General features: G+C 40.7%; 1 long non-coding RNA gene across 1 annotated transcript; it reads left to right on the top strand.

Annotated features, from left to right (window-relative positions):
* The first annotated feature begins 5,371 nt into the window (after positions 1-5,371).
* On the top strand, positions 5,372-21,447 carry LOC146687192 (uncharacterized). Its single transcript, XR_014916363.1, has 4 exons — positions 5,372-5,465; positions 13,850-13,881; positions 19,632-19,752; positions 21,330-21,447. It is a non-coding gene; the product is annotated as an uncharacterized LOC146687192 (long non-coding RNA).
* Positions 21,448-21,770: the final 323 nt, after the last annotated feature.

Below are 21,770 nucleotides of genomic sequence, written 5' to 3'. Positions count from 1 at the left end.
AGGTTCACTTTGCACTATTTTCATTTAAATTTTTGCTTCTGTCAGACATTATATGAATAAATATCATTTGAACAAAGCGAATAGACAAATACTAATAATAAGATTGAAAGAACAATTTAGTTTCTTCAGCTCTGATTACATATCCTTCACAAAGTTCAGCCATTTCACATTTTCATCTTTTCTCTTTTCCGTTTAAGCCTGCAGCTTGTCTCAAAAAAATTAAAGTGGGACTTAAGAGCTTTTTTTTAATAAATCAAAGAAAAATAAATCCTCTCCTGCCATAAAGTTTGATTTGATTTGCAATGCTATCAATTATGAGCATGTCTTTCTCTTCATGTTTCATCTTAGGTGCACTGTTCGTAACGATATTTAAATATGAAAGTCAGTTCATACCTGTATATCAAAAATGTAACATGTGACTGATGTTCTATGGAGATAGAGAGTGATGTGAAAGACATTTTAGTACGTAAATAGAAAGTGTGACAATTTCTCTGCACTTTAAATTTAAAATAATAATGTCAGATTCCCTTTAAACTTTTCATAAAGTTACTACTCTGTGAACTTTACAGCTTTTCAGCCTTTCAAGAAAAATCTGACCAAAAGTTTCAGTGAGTCTACAATACGTGTTATATCCCTGGGTTTTTCTGTCGCTTTCTCATATCTGTGTCTTTATTACTGCTATCAAATGAAAGCAGGCAAAGAAACAAAGCATAGACATATTCTGAAATAGTATGGGCAGGTAGTCCATACACTGCTGAAGAGTTGTCTTTAATTTTGTAACCATGTACAGTCATTTCAAGCAAAGAATGTACATTCATCTTTTCTGGAAACATCTGTTCAACTGCTCATTAATACAAATATCGATCAGACAGTCATACTTTTGGTGTATTTAGAGGCTAAATAAACCACCACATTGGGGTGGGTATGTTTGGTATATAATGTGAGGTGAGTGAAGCTTGAGTTACCTCCCTAGTCCAAATTTAGAATAGCTACACAGCAACTATTTCTGCGGAGCAACAATCTGTTTTTGGCCCTGGTCGCAGAACACTTGTGATGTGTCCTCTGCAGTTCTTGAACCCAACACTGCATGTCTTTGTGTGTTTTCTCCTGTTGTTGCTCCTCCTCCTGCATTTGAGTGTTTCTGTTAGAGATGGACCGATCCGATATTACGTATCGGTATCGGTCCGATACTGACCTAAATTACTGGATCGGATATCGGAGAAAAATAAAAAATGTAATCCGATCCATTAAATATCACGAAAGCACCTCACAAAACTTGCAACACGCCGTAACTCACCTCAGAACGTTAGCAGTCGGAGCAGTATGCATCACGTGATAGAGCGGCTGTGGCATGCGGGACCTGTGGTCTGGATAGCATTTGGAGCTTCACTAGCAACCCGGCATTTCATCTCCGACAAAGTTATCCCCGAGAGAAGTAAAGCAAGTGTGTAAGTCCATCTCTGAATGTTTGTAAAGCATTCCTGCGTTAAGCTTAACAAGCGACTGCCTCTTCTTGCTGCTACTTCAATCATGAAACTGCTTAACGATCAGCTGATCAGCTTTTCTGTCGTGAGTCCGTGTCTCTAGTTTGCTTTTGGCCCACTTTGCACCAGAAAGAGGAAACCAGCGGCTGAACAACAGCAGCACGTTTAAGCTTGATAAGCTGTTGTTAGAATGTATTTAATATTACTTTCTACTCGAGGATCTTTTTCTATGTAGCTGACGCTGGTAACTGTGCAGGGGCGGATCTAGCAAAGTTTAGCCAGGGGGGCCGATAGGGCATTAACAGGGAAAAGGGGGCACAAAGACATACTTTTCTTTCTTATTCTCATTTAAAATGTCTAGCTTTTAATAAATAATTATCTGACACCCAAAGTTTTAATTTGATGCAAAATGTATAGAAGTCCATTACTGTATATAGTAACTATTAAGTCTAATATATATACCCTAGTAAGCTATAGTACTTTTTCCTTTGGGAAGGTACCATCTGTGCAGTCTGCAATTTTGTTGAAGAAAGATGTTGAATCTATTTAATATTTCTTGAAAAATAATTGATTTCTGTGCATTTTTTTCACACTGCATCAAATTAAGGTTGATTACGTCGATTAAGCATCATGAGGTGGAGCGTGAGGGGTGGTTCCCTATTTTTTATTTATTTATTTTTGTTGTTGCTGGGAGTTGGAACCCTATTAGTTAGGTTGCTTAATATTTATGCTAAGTACTCTTTAAAATACCAGAATAGGGAGGATGGTGTAGGTTTAAGTTTATTAGATTGATCAGTATTGCTGAACTATGAAACATTTTTTTTGCATACAGGTATAACAGAATAGCTTTAGTGTAGTTGTTGTTTTAAACTTGAGTATGAACTTATACAAAATGCAGCAAGATATTTAAAAAACAGTTTTGTTGATTAAAAAACACTATATCGGATTCATATCGGTATCGGCAGATATCCAAATTTATGATATCGGACATAAAAAAGTGGTATCGTGCCATCTCTAGTTTCTGTACAGTGCTTGGTATACAGTCCTTGCAGATGAATATTTTTCGGCAGCATTACTTGAATTTTAGACTGCCATTCTGTGCATATTTCCTTCAGTTGTTGTTTCTTTCCTCAGTTTCCTTGTTTTTGTCCTTTGCTTTGTTGTAAAATACTCGTAATTTAAAATTGTTCTCCTCAACGTTGTGGAGAACATGTTGCATTTCTTTCTGTGTCTCTTAAAGTTGTTTCTTGTCTGCATTCTTTTGGAGTGCTTTATGTAACATTTTTCTTGCAATGCTTCATCCTCTTTTTCTGTGTCTTGGAGTCTGCACTGTATTTCATTGTTCATTGCCTCACGTTGTTCCTTCTCTTTCAGCATTTGTGTATTCTGACGTACTGTGGTCTGTCACTACCTCAATGACAGACCACAGGCTGAAGGACATCACGTCTGACACTGTGGTCAGCAGCACAGGAGCACCACAGGGAACTGTGCTGTCCCCTCTTCTCTTCACCCTGTACACCTCTGACTTCTGCTACAACTCTGAATTATGCCACATTCAGAAGTTTGCAGATGACACGGCCATCATGGGGTGTATCTGGGATGATCAGGAAGAGGAGTACAGAAGTCTGGTGAGGAACTTAGTCGCATGGAGTCACACAAATGGTAAATGGCCTGCATTTGTATAGCGCTTTTCTAGTCCATAGGACCCCAAAGCGCTTTACACTAGATTCAGTCATCCACCCATTCACACACACATTCACACACTGGCGATAGCAAGCTACATTGTAGCCACAGCTGCCCTGGGGCGCACTGACAGAGGCGAGGCTGCCGGACACAGGCGACACCGGGCCCTCTGACCACCACCAGTAGGCAAACACGGGGTTAGTATCTTGCCCAAGGATATTTGGCATGCAGCCAGGATGCAGCCTGGGATCGAACCACCGACCTTCTGATTAGTTGCTGACCTGCTCTGCCACCTGAGCTACAGCCACCCCACCTGCAACTCAACACCTCAAAGACTAAGGAACTGGTTGTGGACTTCGGGAGGTCCAGAGAAGGTCCACTGCCGGTTCAGATAGAGGGGGAGGAGGTGGAGGTGGTCAACAAGTACAAGTACCTCGGGCTGTGGGTGGACAACAAACTGGACTGTTCATGCAACACAGAGCACCTGTATAAAAAAGCCCAAAGCCGACTGTACTTCCTCAGGAGGCTGAGATCTTTTAACATCTGCAGGAAGCTCCTGAGGATGTTTTACCAGTCAGTGGTTGCTGGAGTACTTTTCTATTCTGTGGTGTGCTGGGGGAGCAGCACAGCAAAGGAGGACTCATCCAGACAGGAGAAACTGATCAGGAAGGCTGGCTCTGTGGTCGGCATGAAGCTGGACACTCTGGTGACAGTGGCAGAGAAAAGGACACTAAAAAAACTGCTGGACATTATGAACAATGCTGGGCATCCTCTGCACACGGCCATTAACAACCAGAAGAGTCTGTTCAGTGACAGGTTGCTTCTCCCAAAGACAAGAACTAACAGACTTAAAAACTCCTTTGTCCCACACGCCATCAAACTGTTTAACTCCTCTCTGGAGGGGAGAGGGAGGGGAAACAGGAGGACAAAGGAGGGGGAACAACTAAGCTGTAGTGCCTCTTCACTTCACTGTGCAATACTTTTGTTAATAGTCAGTGGTGCAATAGACCTCAATACTTGAAATGTGCAATTCACTTGTATTTTTATTTTTATTCCTATTTATTCTATTTATCCCCTTCGTATATTTTATTTATATATGTCTCTGTATTTATATGTGTGTGTGTGTGTGTGTGTGTATATATAATATTCTGTAACTCTGTAACTTCTGTCGGTGCTGTGCTTTTGGAAACCGAATTTCCAAGAGGAACCCACCCGAGGGATTAATAAAGTTTTATCTTATCTTATCTCTTCTTCTCAGCGCTTCATAAAACATTACACTTAAGCCTTAATTTTTCTTCTCCATATGCTGGAGCTTGCACTGCATCGCTTGATATTTTTCTTGGAGTTTGCACTGCAATTCTGTGTTTGTTGCCTCCTGCTCTTCTTTCTCTTTTAACACGTGTGTATTTCTTTGGAGGGGTTCATCAAACATCACTTGCAGGCCTTCATTTTTTTTCTTCTCAATGTCATAGAGCTTGCTCTGCATCTCTTGGTGTGTTGCCTTCATGTTTTTGAACTTGCACTGTATATCTCTGTACTTCTCCTCTACTTGAGTTTTCTCCTCTTGCATTTCTTTAACCCGGTTGTCCATGTGTTGTTGGGGAAAAAAACACTCCTAACTCGACTAGGTTAAGTTCATCTAACATTTGCTTCTATTTGAGTTGGTCAAAAATATTAAGTTGAACTAACTTTAACTATTTTGCACATTAAGGACCTGCTACTTAAAAATATCATTTAATTTTATGTATTTTTAAAAAAATTATATTGCAGTCATTTTTGGAAGGTTTTGATAACGTACATAAATGATATGTCTTTAGTCTGAGATAATTACTGGACTGATTTAGATTCTGAGAAAAGAGTGAAGTAAAAGTAAAATGTCCTCACATGTTGCTCACATGTTCTTGCATTTACACTGGATTTTTTTAATGTATTTTTTGTTTGTTTGTTGTGGGGGTTTTTTTTTGGTTGCTTTTATTTCATTTTGAAACAACACATAAAAAATTTTAAATTAAAAAAAAACATTTGTTATTTATATATTCATATGAATTTAGGAGTTTATTGGGGCATTTAGAAAAATGTGTATGAACTGCAAGCCTTAAAAAGAGTCAGCTGCTTTTATTATTTTGAAGATCCCTTAGTGAGGTAATTTCCTGTTTAATATGGAGCTCCGCCCACTTGTCTGCAGTAGCTTTTGAAATGTGAGAAGGTGGGATTGAAGACTCATTAAAAGGCCAGAGACACCAGCCATTAGGTGGCTCTGCATTCATCACTGTTGACCATTAACAGCATTGTGTCACAGTAAGTATTCTGCTTTTCTTTAGATTTCTGTTTTCCAAGACATTTTAATACCATTTCAGCAAAGCAATTCTCACACAGTGGTACCGTTAGCTAACAGCTAATGAGCTAACACAGTCATTTGACAAAGTTAGCTGACTGAGTCCCCCACAGTAGCTGTTTTTTAAACTGTAGACCTTGTTTTTACAAGATTTTTGAATTTTTCCTTTTTTGTTTTGATACAATATTCTGTATTGTCATCAACCTTTTCCAAGCCAAGATCACTTTACACATTTAGATGAAGGCCAGAATCTACCAATTGAAATTCTAACAAATAAAATTTTACAAATGCATACATACTGAAAAATATTGCGTCTTTTGTCAACAAACGGTCAGCCTCTCTTACATTCTCTGCCAGTCTTTTTAAATTTGGGAAGTGTGACAGTCTCCCCTTTCTCAGCTGTATGGTCCACAGACCCATCTTGGCTTTGAATGCTTTGAGAGTGTTTATCATATCTGCCAAATCTTTGTCTTTGCCTTGCAGCTCAGAGCTCGTTTAATTTAGTCATCAAGTCTTTGAGAAAGCCCAAATCAAGAAGCCGTGCATCAGTTCTTCATGATTTTTATTTCTTGCTTCCCAAAATGCTTGAATCTGTGGGAGGAGTTCAACATATCACTGTAGCACTTCACCGCAACTTTATCAGCCTCAACATGCAAGAGCAAGTCCTCATGTTCAGTGCCCACCTCGTCCAAGAAGGATTTGTGAACAGTCTCTGCTGCTTTCCTTTTGGAGTTAACGATTTTTACAACAAGCAATATGAGGAAAAACCTGCAACTTCACTAGTGAATGGATGCTGTTGTATCACACAGTGATAACTTTGGAAATCTGGAAACTCTGGGTCTTTGCGGCATAAAGCTATAAAACCGGAATGTGTGCCTTGCATCACTGATCCGCTTTGCTTATTATAAATTGTTGATGACCTCACCGTCTGTGTTGCTGACTGAACTTAAGCACAAGTAGCTTATTTAATGCCGGAAACTTTCAGCGAATTGTCCTACAGACTCTACAGCCAAAAAACTTTCATTAGTAAGAAAATGAATGCAAAGTTATCTGTCTCCACTGGTTTCATGTAAATGATTACTTTGTGAGCTAAGGGTCTGTAAAGAGGTGGATCTTATCATACCACAATTTCTATTCCACCCTTTCTGAAATTGTCTCACTCTGCTGATGATGTATGCTGGGTCCATCTACAGTAACTTTACTTCTAGAGCACTTTATCAAAAAGCTCTCAGCCTGCCTCCTCCTTAGGTAGCCCCCTGGCTGTGTTCATACTACAGTATAGTTCTGCTGATTCTATATGGGTATCAGTATATGCTGAGCACAACAGGCTTGTAGTAGAGGGCCCCCAACTCCCCACAGCAGGGAGCAGATGCAACTACAGTAAGTCCAGAGGGGAAAACATAAATCAGTTACCACCTTGCACTGCAAGCTTTTTACAGTTCTGTATGTTTTTTGTTTTTTGTTTTTTTTCTAAGGTGGTTTGGGTGCAACCTCACGAAAGCTGAGCCAGCGGGCTTTTATCATGTTGGTTTGTAAAGTGTGAACATATATTTGTTTTGTTTTGGGGGTTTTTGTTTTCTTGTGTGACAGGATGAACCTGTGTGAACTCAAATCTAGATTTGTCCAATTTCTGTGTGTTACCCAGTGGTTCTCAAACTGTAGAGGTTAAAACCATTGAAGGGAAAGAAACAGCTTGTTTTGCCTTTTGAAGTGGTGCGTAGTAGAAAACTTTGACAACCTAAGCTGTCCCTCTGGGACATTTAAACTCTCTTTTGTGTCATTTTTACAAAAGCCACTCAGGTCTTCACAAAAAGTAGAAGTGCATTCTTAAGTGCAAAGCAACATGATTTGAGGGCTCTGAGATTTTTGTCTGTCTGGGTATAGGACATCGTGAAGCTCTGGAAACGAGGCCCTTTCAGGTGGTTATAAATTCTGTTGCTCCGGTGGATGCTGCAGTCATTCAGCTGGTTTGACAAAGGGGATGGCAACCTCTTTCCTTATTAACTACTATCTTTTGTGTCAGTTTTTCTTCTTATCCATCCATTTTTCTGTAGTGCTTATCATATTTGGAGCTGGAGTTTGTCCCAGCAGTCAGATGGCAAAATGCAGAGTATTCCCTGGACAGGCCCCAGTCCATCACAAAAGATAACTTGCAGAAACCCCCAGGGATGGAAGTCAGTTCCTCAAGTTAATGCTAAAAGACTTCCATCTAAAAATGTCCAAATACTTTAGGTCTGACTTCTTTAAAGCCTGCTACAAATAAGGTTTTTGTGGCTAATCTAATTTTTACACCACTTCCACTTTCCCACGCTGTCAAGCTTATTGCATCGTCACTGGTCTAGTCTAATCATCTTTCTTCCCGCCTTTTTCCGGCCAATCAGCCTCCACTCTGTGTACTTTAAAGGGGTGTCCAAATTCATGGGCTGCATCCTCCTGAGGCCGTGATTATGTCACAGCGCCGCGACGAAGGCTGTCCAAATTAGTAAACTCCTCCGAATGCAACCGACAAATGCGTCCTCCTTTTCCCCGAATTTGAAGGATGTGTCCTTCGTGGCCCACCATATCCCAGAATTCATAGCGCGGCCCAGCCAATTCCAGTTTTCAACAATGGCGGCTGTTAGTTTTTAATATTACTCTTATTACTCTTTCTGGGTCACAAAATAAATTTTTAACATATTTTCAGGCGAGAATGTAGCTATGTAAACTTCAAGTATCTGCTCGGTTTATCAAGATATCATATTTGCAAAAGTGTTCTGACGTTTTCAGAGACGTCTGTTATCCACCAGCTCGATAGCTAGTCAGGAGCTCGAGGGTCACTAGAGATGCCGAGAATATCAAACTCCCAGCACATCATTTTCAGATCACCGCAGTCTTTCACTACTCAGGTTAAACGTAATATATAAGTCACTTAGATAACCTAAAAATGTTATTGTTTGGCTTTTTCAGTGTTTTATTTGTTCGTGAGTAAATCGGTTTGGCTGAGATTAAAGTTATTAGAATAGATTAGATAAAATGAAACTTTATTAATCCCCCGGGTGGGTTCCTCCTTGGTTTTCACACATCTGAATAAACGTCAGACAGAAAACTGATTAAACAGAAGTGTGAGATGGTCGAGAATTTACACCAGTGTCCTGTTATATTTTAGATAGCAAGGAGCAGGCAGCTGAGTTTATTAAACTGCACCGAGACAGCAGCGCAGATTCCAGGGTGTCTTGTCCTAATCTCTATCACTGCTGGACCTTCAGGTCAAGGTGACCAGGTTTTGAACTCTTGCAAGATTTTTAGTAGATGCATCTATGGTATGGATTTCAGAATCCTATGTCATCTTGTTCCCGAGTTATTGCATTCCAAGCCACCTGCACACCCGGTGAGGCGATAACAATGCCACATCAGGCTTTTGCAGTTAAGGGATGAAAGCTAAACTGAAACTAGAAAAAGTTGCCGTGGAATCTGAAAACAGCAGAAGAAGGAGAACTATCTGCTGAAAACACTGTGTAGAAGCTGAACTATTTGCTGAAAACTTCTGTATTTGAAAGGGTACATTGAATAGTGTCAATAAAGCAGAGTACATGCAAGCAGGGAAGATGTGCAGCAAACGCCGCAGGTAGGATTCAAACCTTTGCCACCAGGTCTTACGGCTGCTGCTCATCCCACTGAGCCAAAACCAGTTCTGGTCTCAAGCAAACATATGATGAGAGAAAAAATGTACACTGTGCAGAAGAAGCTAAATTGTGCTGAAAAGAGGTGAAGAAGAAGAACCTTGTGCTGAAAAGAGGTGAAGAAACTGAAATTTGTGCTGAAAGGAGGTGAAGAAGCTGAAAATTCTGCTGAAAAGAGAAGAGGCTGAAATTTCTGCTGAAAAGAGTTGAAAATCTGAATTGTCTGCTGAAAAGAGCTGAAGAATCTGGAATTTGCGCTGAAAAAAGGTGAAAAAACTGAAAATTCTGCTGAAAAGAGGTGAAGAAGGTGAAATTTGTGTTGAAAAGAGTTAAAGAATTTAAACTGCTAACTGAAAAAAAAAATTGCCATAAGCGGGATTTTAACCTGACCCTCCTACTCTGAGAACGGCTGCTCATCTCACTGAGCTAAAACATGGCCCAGCCTGCAAGCTAAACTGGTGATCACACTGATAATGTGGTCCCATTCAGCAAAATGGGCCAAAAAAATGGCATAAAAAGCATAAAAAGATCAGAACAGTTTAAAATTTGAATGGGGGAAATCGGCTGACAAGGAAATCCACTCTGGAAACTAACTGAAACTAAGCTGAATTAAAAACAAAAAGTGAAAACGAAAGCTAATGAGAAAATTTAAACTATAATAACTCTTCTTTGCACCCTGAAAAAGAACACAAACTGATAAAGCTTGTGCTCTAACCTCTGCAGGTTTTTTTTTTTTTTTTTTTTTTTGTTTGTTTTTTATAGCTCTCCAGGCATCTTGGAGGTAATCTGTGGCAGACAGAAAGTCTGCTTTCTTTACAGTTCATGGATGCAGCTCATTAACTAAGCTTGTCAGTGTTACCTGATAACTTGGCAATCCACCCTCTTCCCTAAATATCTAAATATATTAAAAAAGCTTGTGCATATATGCTAAAACAATGCTTTGACTCTAGAATTTTTAGCCCAGAACCAATGGATGATGTCAACTTCATCTTTTTGTTATTCTGACTGACAGATAACTGGTGAGCCTGTTGTCTTCACGCCATGTTCAGCAGCCCAGAGTCAGGGTAATTGAGCTATCTGGATAAAGCTTTTCTTCAACTCTGCACTTACATGCAACACAGACGCTGAGTAAGAGCTGTACATTGGCAGCTGTATGAGAAGAGTAAACGTATCTACCGTTCAATAACTTCAAATTACAACAAAAATACAATCCAAGTAAATCCACATTAAACCCCAGTGCATAAGTAATTTATGAACTACATGATTAATTTCCGCACTATAATTGAGCTGATGATCTGGGCTCAGACAAATTTCCTCCCAAAAACATTTTTAATGAAGGAGGCAAATTGAAATGCTATTTTCAGGTTTAATGAAACCCCTTCTCCTCCGTTCCTTAATTAATCCATTAATGCACAAAAATAGAGAAGCTCTGGTGGAATCAATTTACACTCAGCTGACTGACATGTTGATTAATATCTTGTCAGCTGTCTTCATGTTAAAGCTTTACTTTTTTTTGAAATTCTCTGAAATTTGTGAGAGTGCGTGTATCTCCGATCATTTTCCTGTTCTATTTTCTGCCACTGCACATTGTTCTGATGCTGCAGTTAAACCTCCTTCACGCCGTCACCGGATCATCAATACCCATGTACCATCTCAGTTTTCTGCTGCTTTTAGCAACTCTGAGCTCTCCACGGTGGACTGGATTGATTCCTTGTGTGCAGAAGATTTAACTGATCTTTTCAACTCAACATGTACTTCTATTTTGGACCTCATCGCTCCCCTAAAAACACTCCGTCCCAAAGCTCACGCTGAACCCTGGATTACAGACTCTGTTCGTGCTCTCAGGCGCACCTGTAGGTGTGCTGAGAGAAAATGGAAAAAGGACAAGCTGCACATTTCTTTTAATATCCTCAGAGACTCTCTTTCAACCTATCAGAAAGCCGTTAAAGAGGCCAAGTCCTCCTACATATCAAACCTGGTTAGCAGTAGTGTCCATAAACCTCAGACTCTGTTTCGTGTTTTAAATTCCATTGTAAATCCTTACACATCCACCAGCCTCACACCTTCTGCCACCCTCTGTAATTACTTTCTAAAGTTCTTTGTAAACAAGATTTCCTCCCTGCAGTCTGTCATTCCATCTTCACCTTCCAATCCCTGTGTTTTGTCTTTGTGCCATTCTGCCTTTAATCAGTTCGAACCAATCTCTCTCTCTCAGCTGCATGAAATAGTCTGCAAGGTTAAGACTACCAACTGTTCCACCGATGCTATCCCCTCTCGGCTTCTGAAGCAGGTTCTGGACTCAGTCGGACCTTTCCTTCTGGTCCTGATCAATGCCTGCCTCAGTTCTGGTTGTTTTCCAACACCCTTCAAGCACGCTGTTGTTCAACCTCTCCTTAAAAAGCCTAATCTAGATCCATCCCTACTCTCTAACTATAGGCCCATTTCCAACCTCCCTTTTCTGTCTAAAGTACTGGAACGAGCCGCCCTCACGCAGCTCCAGCTATTTCTTGACAATAACAATCTCTATGAGAAGTTCCAGTCTGGTTTTAGAGCTCGGCATAGCACAGAAACCGCCCTTCTGAGAGTTTTTAATGATTTGCTTTTAACTGTTGACTCTGGTTGTGCTGCTGTCTTAGTAACCCTGGACCTGACAGCAGCCTTCGACACTGTTGATCACAACATACTGCTATCCCGCCTTCAACATTGTGTCGGTTTAAAGGGCACTGTCTTAAAGTTTTTCCAGTCCTATTTGAATAATAGGAGTTTTTCTGTTCACCTTGGTGAACTGTCATCTCCCAGAGCTCCTTTAACCTGTGGCGTACCTCAGGGGTCCATACTAGGCCCCCTGTTGTTTATTCTGTACTTGCTCCCTCTGGGCGATGTGCTCCGTAAACATAATGTGTCCTTCCACATCTTTGCCGATGATGATCTACCTCCCTCTGAGGTTGAACTGCAATGTTTCTTTGCAGCCGCTACTCTCCTGCTTGTCTGACATTAAGACTTGGATGACTCTTAACTTCTTACACCTTAATGAAAGCAAAACTGAAGTCATTGTGTTTGGGCTTCCTAAAGATCCCAACTTCTCTCTTGACTTTTTGGGACCCCTAACCTCCGATTGCACTTCTTCCATTAAGAGTCTTGGTGTTATTTTTGACAATGCTTTTAAACTTGATAAACAAATCAGCTCTGTAGTTAAGGGATCTTTTTATCATTTGCGGATTTTAGCCAAAGTCAAGTCTTACCTTTGCAGGAACGATCTAGAAAGAGTGGTCCATGCTTTATTACTTCACGGCTAGACTACTGCAATTCCCTCTATGCTGGCCTAGATCGTTCCTGTCTACATCGCCTTCAACTGGTGCAGAACGCTGCCGCTCGCCTGTTGACCGGTTCAAAAAAAAGAGACCACATCACTCCGGTTCTCTGCTCTCTCCACTGGCTCCCAGTTGCCTTTAGGATTGATTTTAAAATCTTATTGCTGGCTTTTAAGGTTTTAAATGGCACTGCACCTTCTTACCTGTCAGAACTCCTTAGAACTTATCGCCCCAGGAGATCTTTGAGGTCAGCCGACCTGATGCTTTTAGATGTTCCCAGGTATAAATTAAAGACAAAGGGAGAGAGGGCGTTTGCTGTGGCTGCACCCAGACTGTGGAACAGTTTACCTCCTCACGTCAGACTCTCCAAAAGCCTAGAAACTTTTAAAACCGCTCTTAAAACTCACCTCTTTTCATTGGCTTTTAGAAAGGTTTAATTTATTTGTTTTATATATTTTTATTTTTTATCAGCGAGGTGTTATTACGAAATTGTGTTCTATTGTATTTTTATCTGTATTTACTGTACAGCACTTTGGTCAGCCTTGGTTGTTTTTAAATGTGCTCTATAAATAAACTTGACTTGACTTGACTATCGGGCAGCTTGGACATCCATATTCAAATAGTTGAACATCAAGAATTATATATATATATATATATAGAATTAGCAATGGTGTATTTTCATCCAAAAGCAAATCCTTGTGTTCCATTTAACTCTACTCTTGAACAATGGATTAGCCGCGAGGATCATCCTACTGTACTAAATGGGTTTTGATTAAGCATCATTGCTTCATTGGATGCAGTAGTAATAGAACATCCCTTTAACTGTCTGGGTTTTGGTTGGCTCCTGCTATTTCTTTGCCTTCTTTTACTCTCTCCCTTTCTCTTTGCTCTCTGGTGGAGTTTGGGAATAGTTCTGATATATCCTGTTACATCTGCTTACTCATTATCCAAAGACTTAAACAGCCATCTGAAATCTTCAATCTTTGCCAGGTTGTTGTAGTAACTTGTGATTTACTTACCTGGGAGGTTCTAATTATGTGACCTCATCTTCTTTCCTAGTTTTCTTCCTGATCCATGCTTTGACTTAACCAAGAGTAAACCAGTAAAATCAAGAAATCTCCAGCAGGTTCATCGGTAAAGCAAGGACCTACCTAAAAAGTAAAGCTAGCTGTGTGCATCCAGTAAAAATCTGAAGGAATAATTCTGTCTAAATACTCTCGTGAAAGCATCCTCCATGCTGGCAGTTTTCCACTGCTCAGTCCTTGTGCTGCAACACTTACTCGAATCATTCTTTGACTATAATAATTTTATAAATATCACAGCATTATAGTGATACTGATTATAGTGAGTGATTATGCACTCTGCTTTTGTCCCCAGCATTCGGTAAAGATTTTGGTGCTGTCTTCATGGTAAGTAGTAAACATGTATTTGAAATAAATGCAAAGGTGGTAAGAGTTAAGGGTATTGAAGTCCTCTTTCAATATAACAAATGTGTATACCAAAAGGATCGCCAGTTTAAAGAAAAACCAGCATAGGCCACAATGTGTCACTAGCACAGCTTCTGTGTCCTTTGGCTCTGATTTTGTGTTTGAACTCTACTGGAGGGATGAAAACAACTTTTAAAAGATTTTTACTCATTTGGTGCTTTGGTGGTGGAAGAGCTGTTGAACCCATCAAAGTCTCCCACAGTGGTTAACCAATCTCGATCTGGTGCACAGATTAGTTATTTTAAGGATTTTCATGCTGAAATGATTATTTAGTCAGCCTGCGTTCACTTCGAATGGGATCTGTCATTGTTTTACTCTTTAAAATCAGCGTTAGCCACAAAAAGCCACATGTTCATTGGGCTCTCATAGAGAGGGCAACAAAATAAGAAGTTTGATGTAAGCATGTCATAGACTTATTTCTTTTTCAGCTGTTATGCTGATGTTTAATTGTCTGAGCTTTGCAACAGTAGAGCTGTTGTGTAATCCAGCAGCAAGCGTGTTAATTCCTGGGAGAGATGAGCTGCAGTGAACCGGCCAACAGCTCAGACGTCTGGCGCTTCGAGGAGGCTGCTGCCGGTCTGATCAGCTTTGTTCCAAAACAATCGAAACCTGAAATGCCCTGAAAGGGAGACCAACAGGATTAGAGAAGTTGCTGTCTGTTGTTGTCTTAACACCAGTGTTTCAGAGATAAAACATAAAATTATTCAGAGTTTGCTTTTAATGCTGTTTTCTTCTCTGCCCTGGTTTTATACTGTAAATCCAGGCTTAGTCTATGAAACACCTTGAGGCTATTTTTAATGTTAGTAAATCAAGGATGTTGTCTTAATACAGTTTCATATATATATATATATATATATATATATATATATATATATATATATATATATATATATATATATAATAAATAAAACACCCAGCGCGCCCCTGCGGGCGGTTTATCCTTCAAGCTCGGGTCCTCTACCAGAGGCCTGGGAGCTTGAGGGTCCTGCGCAGTATCTTAGCTGTTCCCAGGACTGCGCTCTTCTGGACAGAGATCTCCGATGTTATTCCCGGGATCTGCTGGAGCCACTCGCCTAGCTTGGGAGTCACCGCACCTAGTGCTCCGATTACCACGGGGACCACCGTTACCTTCACCCTCCACATCCTCTCGAGCTCTTCTCTGAGCCCTTGGTATTTCTCCAGCTTCTCGTGTTCCTTCTTCCTGATATTGCTGTCATTCGGAACCGCTACATCGATCACTACGGCCGTCTTCTTCTGTTTGTCTACCACCACTATGTCCGGTTAGTTAGCCACCACCATTTTGTCCGTCTGTATCTGGAAGTCCCACAGGATCTTAGCTCGGTCATTCTCCACCACCCTTGGGGGCATCTCCCATTTTGACCTCGGGACTTCTAGGTTATACTCGGCACAGATGTTCCTGTACACTATGCCGGCCACTTGGTTATGGCGTTCCATGTATGCCTTGCCTGCTAGCATCTTGCACCCTGCTGTTATGTGCTGGATTGTCTCTGGGGCATCTTTACACAGCCTGCACCTGGGGTCTTGCCTGGTGTGATAGACCCCAGCCTCTATGGATCTTGTACTCAGAGCTTGTTCTTGTGCTGCCATGATTATTTATATATAAAACTTAAACACCCAGCACGCCCCTGCGGGCGGTTTATCCTTCAAGCTCGGGTCCTCTACCAGAGGCCTGGGAGCTTGAGGGTCCTGCGCAGTATCTTAGCTGTTCCCAGGACTGCGCTCTTCTGGACAGAGATCTCCGATGTTGTTCCCGGGATCTGCTGGAGCCACTCGCCTAGCTTGGGAGTCACCGCACCTAGTGCTCCGATTACCACGGGGACCACCGTTACCTTCACCCTCCACATCCTCTCGAGCTCTTCTCTGAGCCCTTGGTATTTCTCCAGCTTCTCGTGTTCCTTCTTCCTGATATTGCTGTCATTCGGAACCGCTACATCGATCACTACGGCCATCTTCTTCTGTTTGTCTACCACCACTATGTCCGGTTGGTTAGCCACCACCATTTTGTCCGTCTGTATCTGGAAGTCCCACAGGATCTTAGCTCGGTCATTCTCCACCACCCTTGGGGGCATCTCCCATTTTGACCTCGGGACTTCCAGGTTATACTCCGCACAGATGTTCCTGTACACTATGCCGGCCACTTGGTTATGGCGTTCCATGTATGCCTTGCCTGCTAGCATCTTGCACCCTGCTGTTATGTGCTGGATTGTCTCTGGGGCATCTTTACACAGCCTGCACCTGGGGTCTTGCCTGGTGTGATAGACCCCAGCCTCTATGGATCTTGTGCTCAGAGCTTGTTCTTGTGCTGCCATGATTAGTGCCTCTGTGCTGTCTTTCAGTCCAGCTTTGTCCAGCCACTGGTAGGATTTCTGGATATCAGCCACCTCCTCTATCTGCCGGTGGTACATACCGTGCAGGGGCCTGTCCTTCCATGATGGTTCCTCGTCTCCCTCCTCTTTCTTGGGTTTCTGCTGCCTGAGGTATTCACTGAGCACTCGGTCAGTTGGGGCCATCTTCCTAATGTATTCTTGGATGTTCGTTGTCTCATCCTGGACTGTGGTGCTGACACTCACCAGTCCCCGGCCCCCTTCCTTCCGCTTAGCGTACAGCCTCAGGGTGCTGGATTTGGGGTGAAACCCTCCATGCATGGTAAGGAGCTTTCTTGTCTTTATGTCAGTGGCTTCTATCTCCTCCTTTGGCCAGCCTATTACCCCAGCAGGGTACCTGATCACGGGCAGGGCGTACGTGTTGATGGCCCGGATCTTGTTCTTACCATTCAGCTGACTCCTCAGGACTTGCCTGACCCTCTGCAGGTACTTGGTGGTTGCAGTTTTTCTAGCGGCCTCTTCATGGTTCCCATTCGCCTGTGGGATCCCCAAGTACTTGTAACTGTCCTCTATGTCTGCAATGTTGCCTTCTGGTAGTTCAATCCCCTCAGTTCTGACTACCTTCCCTCTCTTTGATACCATCCGACTACACTTCTCCAGTCCGAACGACATTCCAATGTCATTGCTGTATAGCCTGGTAGTGTGGATCAGTGAATCGATGTCTCGTTCACTCTTGGCATACAGCTTGATGTCATCCATGTACAGGAGGTGGCTGACAACTGCTCCGTTCCGTAGTCGGTATCCGTAGCCAGTCTTGTTAATGATCTCACTGAGGGGGTTCAGGCCTATGCAGAACAGCAGTGGGGACAGAGCATCTCCTTGGTAGATCCCGCACTTGATGGTGACTTGTGCTATGGGCTTGGAGTTGGCCTCTAGTGTTGTACGCCACATCCCCATTGAGTTCCTGATGAAGGCTCTTAGGGTCCCATTGATCTTGTACAATTCTAGGCATTCCAGTATCCAGCTGTGGGGCATTGAGTCATAGGCCTTCTTGTAATCAATCCAGGCAGTGCACAGGTTGGTCAGTCTGGTCTTGCAGTCTCGGCTGATTGTTCTGTCTACCAGTAGCTGGTGTTTTGCGCCTCTGGTATTCTTGCCAATTCCTTTCTGTGTCCCGCTCATGTATTGACCCATGTGCCTGTTCATCTTAGCCGATATGATGCCTGACAGGAGCTTCCATGTAGTACTGAGGCAGGTTATTGGTCGGTAGTTGGAGGGGACCGGTCCCTTCTTGGGGTCCTTGGGGATCAGGACCGTCCGGCCTGATCCCCAGTGATCAGTGAGATGCTTGGAGAGATATATATATATCTATCTATCTATCTATCTATCTATATATATATCTATCTATCTATCTATCTATCTATCTATCTATCTATCTATCTATCTATCTATCTATCTATCTATCTATCTATCTATCTATCTATCTATCTATCTATCTATCTATCTATCTATCTATCTATCTATCTATCTATCTATCTATCTATCTATCTATCTATCTATCTATCTATCTATCTATCTATCTATCTATCTATCTATCTATCTATCTATCTATCTATCTATCTATCTATCTATCTATCTATCTATCTATCTATCTATCTATCTATCTATCTATCTATCTATCTATCTATCTATCTATCTATCTATCTATCTATCTATCTATCTATCTATCTATCTATCTATCTATCTATCTATCTATCTATCTATCTATCTATCTATCTATCTATCTATCTATCTATCTATCTATCTATCTATCTATCTATCTATCTATCTATCTATCTATCTATCTATCTATCTATCTATCTATCTATCTATCTATCTATCTATCTATCTATCTATCTATCTATCTATCTATCTATCTATCTATCTATCTATCTATCTATCTATCTATCTATCTATCTATCTATCTATCTATCTATCTATCTATCTATCTATCTATCTATCTATCTATCTATCTATCTATCTATCTATCTATCTATCTATCTATCTATCTATCTATCTATCTATCTATCTATCTATCTATCTATCTATCTATCTATCTATCTATCTATCTATCTATCTATCTATCTATCTATCTATCTATCTATCTATCTATCTATCTATCTATCTATCTTTCTTCAGACAGGAGTCACTGCAATCATTTGCATCTGTATGTATTATTGTAGGGTCTACCTTACAAGCGCTTTGAGGCGAGTTGTTGCTGTATAAATAAAATTGAATTGAATCAGGCAGTGTGAGCCAGAGCAGAAGGGGTTCAAGACCCCTACAGTGGTGCAGAAGAAAATCTTTTAAGCTGACTAAATATCTCCTGCTCACCTACTTTATTTTGATTGAAACTTTTTTTCTGAGCCCCAGTCATGTTTGTTGGTGTTACTATATTTTTTTTCTTCACTGACAAATTTGATGTCTTATTAAATAATTAAATATTTTTCTCCAAGAGTGAGATGAGAACAAAAAAGCACCTGGACACAGATTAGTATAATTTTCATCTGGGTTTCAAGTGAAATCGTGTTACATAATTCAAACCTAAGCTATCAGTTCTAGATTTCGTGTCCTGTTGATTTTGACAGTGGCACTGACTTAAAGTGCATGCATTGTAAGAGTTTCTGATATGCAAAATGCTCCAGGTTGCAAGATTTCAGCAATGCAGAAATAGCTTCCACGTGCTGACAAATGCCCTTGTTTTAATTTTACAAAGAAGGCAAAGGGGCCTGTTTTCTAAAATGCAGAAAGTTGCCAGGAAACTCATTTTAAGCAGCCATTGATTTTGTAACACTCAGTGCTTTTTATAAGATATTATCAGATTTCACTGGTGCTGCTACTGGTACTAAATGTATTCTCAGACATCTACAATAGTAGATTTGAACTTCTTTTTCCCCTGCAAAATACAAATTAATTGGCTTGGTGGTTAAGATAAATGTTTGTGTTGCAGGGGACCTTCGCTGCATGTCACCCTGTCAGATTCATAGAAGGCTACCTTATAGTTCCAGAATATAAAAAAATGGACCTGGAAAGAAACAAAATTTTAATATTAACTTCAAATCATGTAGTGCATTCTTATTATGGTCTCTTTTTTTAATACAAAGTAAGTGGATTTTAGTAATAAGTGCAAATGGATAATGCAGCAGCCTTAAACTATATCAGATACACAAAGCATGAGTCTTACAATACTAAGTATACTTTCCATGGACCTGTAGTGATAAAGACATATAGCTGCAGACAGACTAAAGACTGTCAGATCAACAAACCCTCATTACTCTCCTCTAAAAGATCTGATGAAATGCAGCTAACCTGCAGTCCACCCAGCAAAGGCAGGAAAAACCTCTCTGGTGAAACCTGCCACCGCCCTCATCGGACTGCCAGCCTGAAGGCATTTCTCACCACCTGTCAGGTAAGGATTAAACAAAGCAGAACTATCGACACCTGAGGCTCTCTAACGCTCGCTAACAATTCACCTTCTTACACAAAACCCCAAGAAAAACAGACAAGTCTGGATCTAGTTAGCAGTGAACATCGTACACTTTTTTTCTTTTTTTTAATCATTAAGTCTTGGTGAACTTCATTAAATCCAGACAGCAGAGATAATTAAATGGATACTTGTCTAGTTGGTGTTTATGCCCCTGATTAATATTATATATTCTTAAATTTAATCTTCTCATTGGGACTTGATTGATCACAGATTGTTACGAGGACAGCAGGATGATGTGAAGGTGATCTGAGTGATACTTGTTTGTTAACTTTGTCCCAGATGAAGTTTATTTCATCACGTCAGTCTAACTACTTTGTGTAGAAACATTTTGTCAGCGGCTAATTACGACTTCCTCTTTGCTGTGTAGTTTTAATTATGTCTGGCATATGTTGTTGAAGTTGGCAAAGGTGAAATGACATTTTAATGACTTTTGTTCAAATGTTGCTGCAGTTCGGTGCTTTTAGAAAGGTTACATGACTCGACTCAAAGGTTTGTGCTGCTTAGAAGCCCAAAAGGAAAGCAGATAAGGAAAACAGAAATTCTGACTCTGTTATCACATAACAGAGCCTCTTCTTACTAAAGGGTGACCTGACTACTTTTGTACATCATATCTACATAGTAGACACAAACTTTCTTTTTGTATAGAACAGTCAAAGTACATTTTCTTCACCTCCTTCCAGGTAACTTTTAACCTTAAACCTTACTGATGTACCCACTCAATACAGACTCTGAACAATATTGAGCTGCAGAGCATTACAAAGTCACAAAAGTTTGTCTTGAATCTTCCAAATACTTCAAGAAATCTGTCAATTGGTCCTTTTTTTTTTTGACTTAGCCAATGTATTGCTCGGGACAAGAGTAAGTGTAGTGCTCAGTCAAAGTGTTTCCCGTGACTGCTGTGCACTACCTGCTCAATGCTGGGTTTGGGGAAAAGGGTGCACAGTCTTTGTAAGGATCATAACTGACATTATTTGTATTTCAGTGCTACAACTGTAGTCTACCGAAACCCAATTCAGATACTAAAATAAAGTTGTAACCCTGAAACAGATCTGGGAGGGAAAAAAATGTGGATTTGAAAAAATATATGAGGGCTGGACAAAACGTTCTGCAAGCTTTAAATCAATTATCGTGGCTGTAAAAAGCAGATTCTCAGTGTTGTTTCGAGGGGTTTAAAAAAAAAAAAAATTTGCACAAAGCCTTTAGGAATAACAACCATTTTCATACACAATCGCCCACTTTTTTTTGAGTCTGAAAATGAATTGGACAGTTGATATCAAGCAGTTTCATGGTCAGGTGGCCCTGTTCCCTTATTTCATGATGACAAAAAAAAATACGAAAGTTCAAATTACAAAAAAGAATTTTGTTCTTATGAAAACTTAAGTCTTGTGACTCTTCTTTAAACACTAACCACAAAAACATAGATTATACTCTCTGCACAAGTGATACTGTAAAAGGTACCAAATAAACATTTTCTATCCATCTCCTTACTGGTGATCCAGATTAGGCACCAGCCCATGGATCCACATAACATAAAGTGAGAGGTAAGCTACACTTTGGACAGCTTGCCAGGTCATCACAGGGGAACCAAGCTCACATCAACCTATGTCCAATATTGAATGGCCGATTAACCAAATGAGTCTGTCTTTGAAATGTGGGAAGAAACCAGAGTAGCTGGAGGAAATTCCACAGGCACAGGGACAACATGTAATCTCCAGAAAGACTCCAGACAGGTTTGAACCCAGGACCTTTTGCAGTGAAGAGGCCATACTAATCTGCCTACCATGCTGTCTCCAGTAGTAAACTTCGGGTTATGTATTTATTCTGTGTGAATAAAACACTTGCACCATTTACCCCATGATGGACTGTCAGCCTGTTGAGTTTATACCCTGCCATTTGCCCAGTGTTAGCCGGGATTGGTTTCAGCCCTTCTTAGCCTGAGT

This window comes from Copadichromis virginalis, linkage group LG18 (assembly GCF_057382275.1).
Source record: "Copadichromis virginalis isolate Kocher_CV1m ecotype Utaka linkage group LG18, C_Virginalis_male_GT1.1, whole genome shotgun sequence".
Lineage (NCBI taxonomy): Eukaryota > Metazoa > Chordata > Actinopteri > Cichliformes > Cichlidae > Copadichromis > Copadichromis virginalis.
The sequence above is the reverse complement of the archived record's forward strand: the minus strand, read 5'-3'. Positions and strand labels throughout refer to the sequence as shown.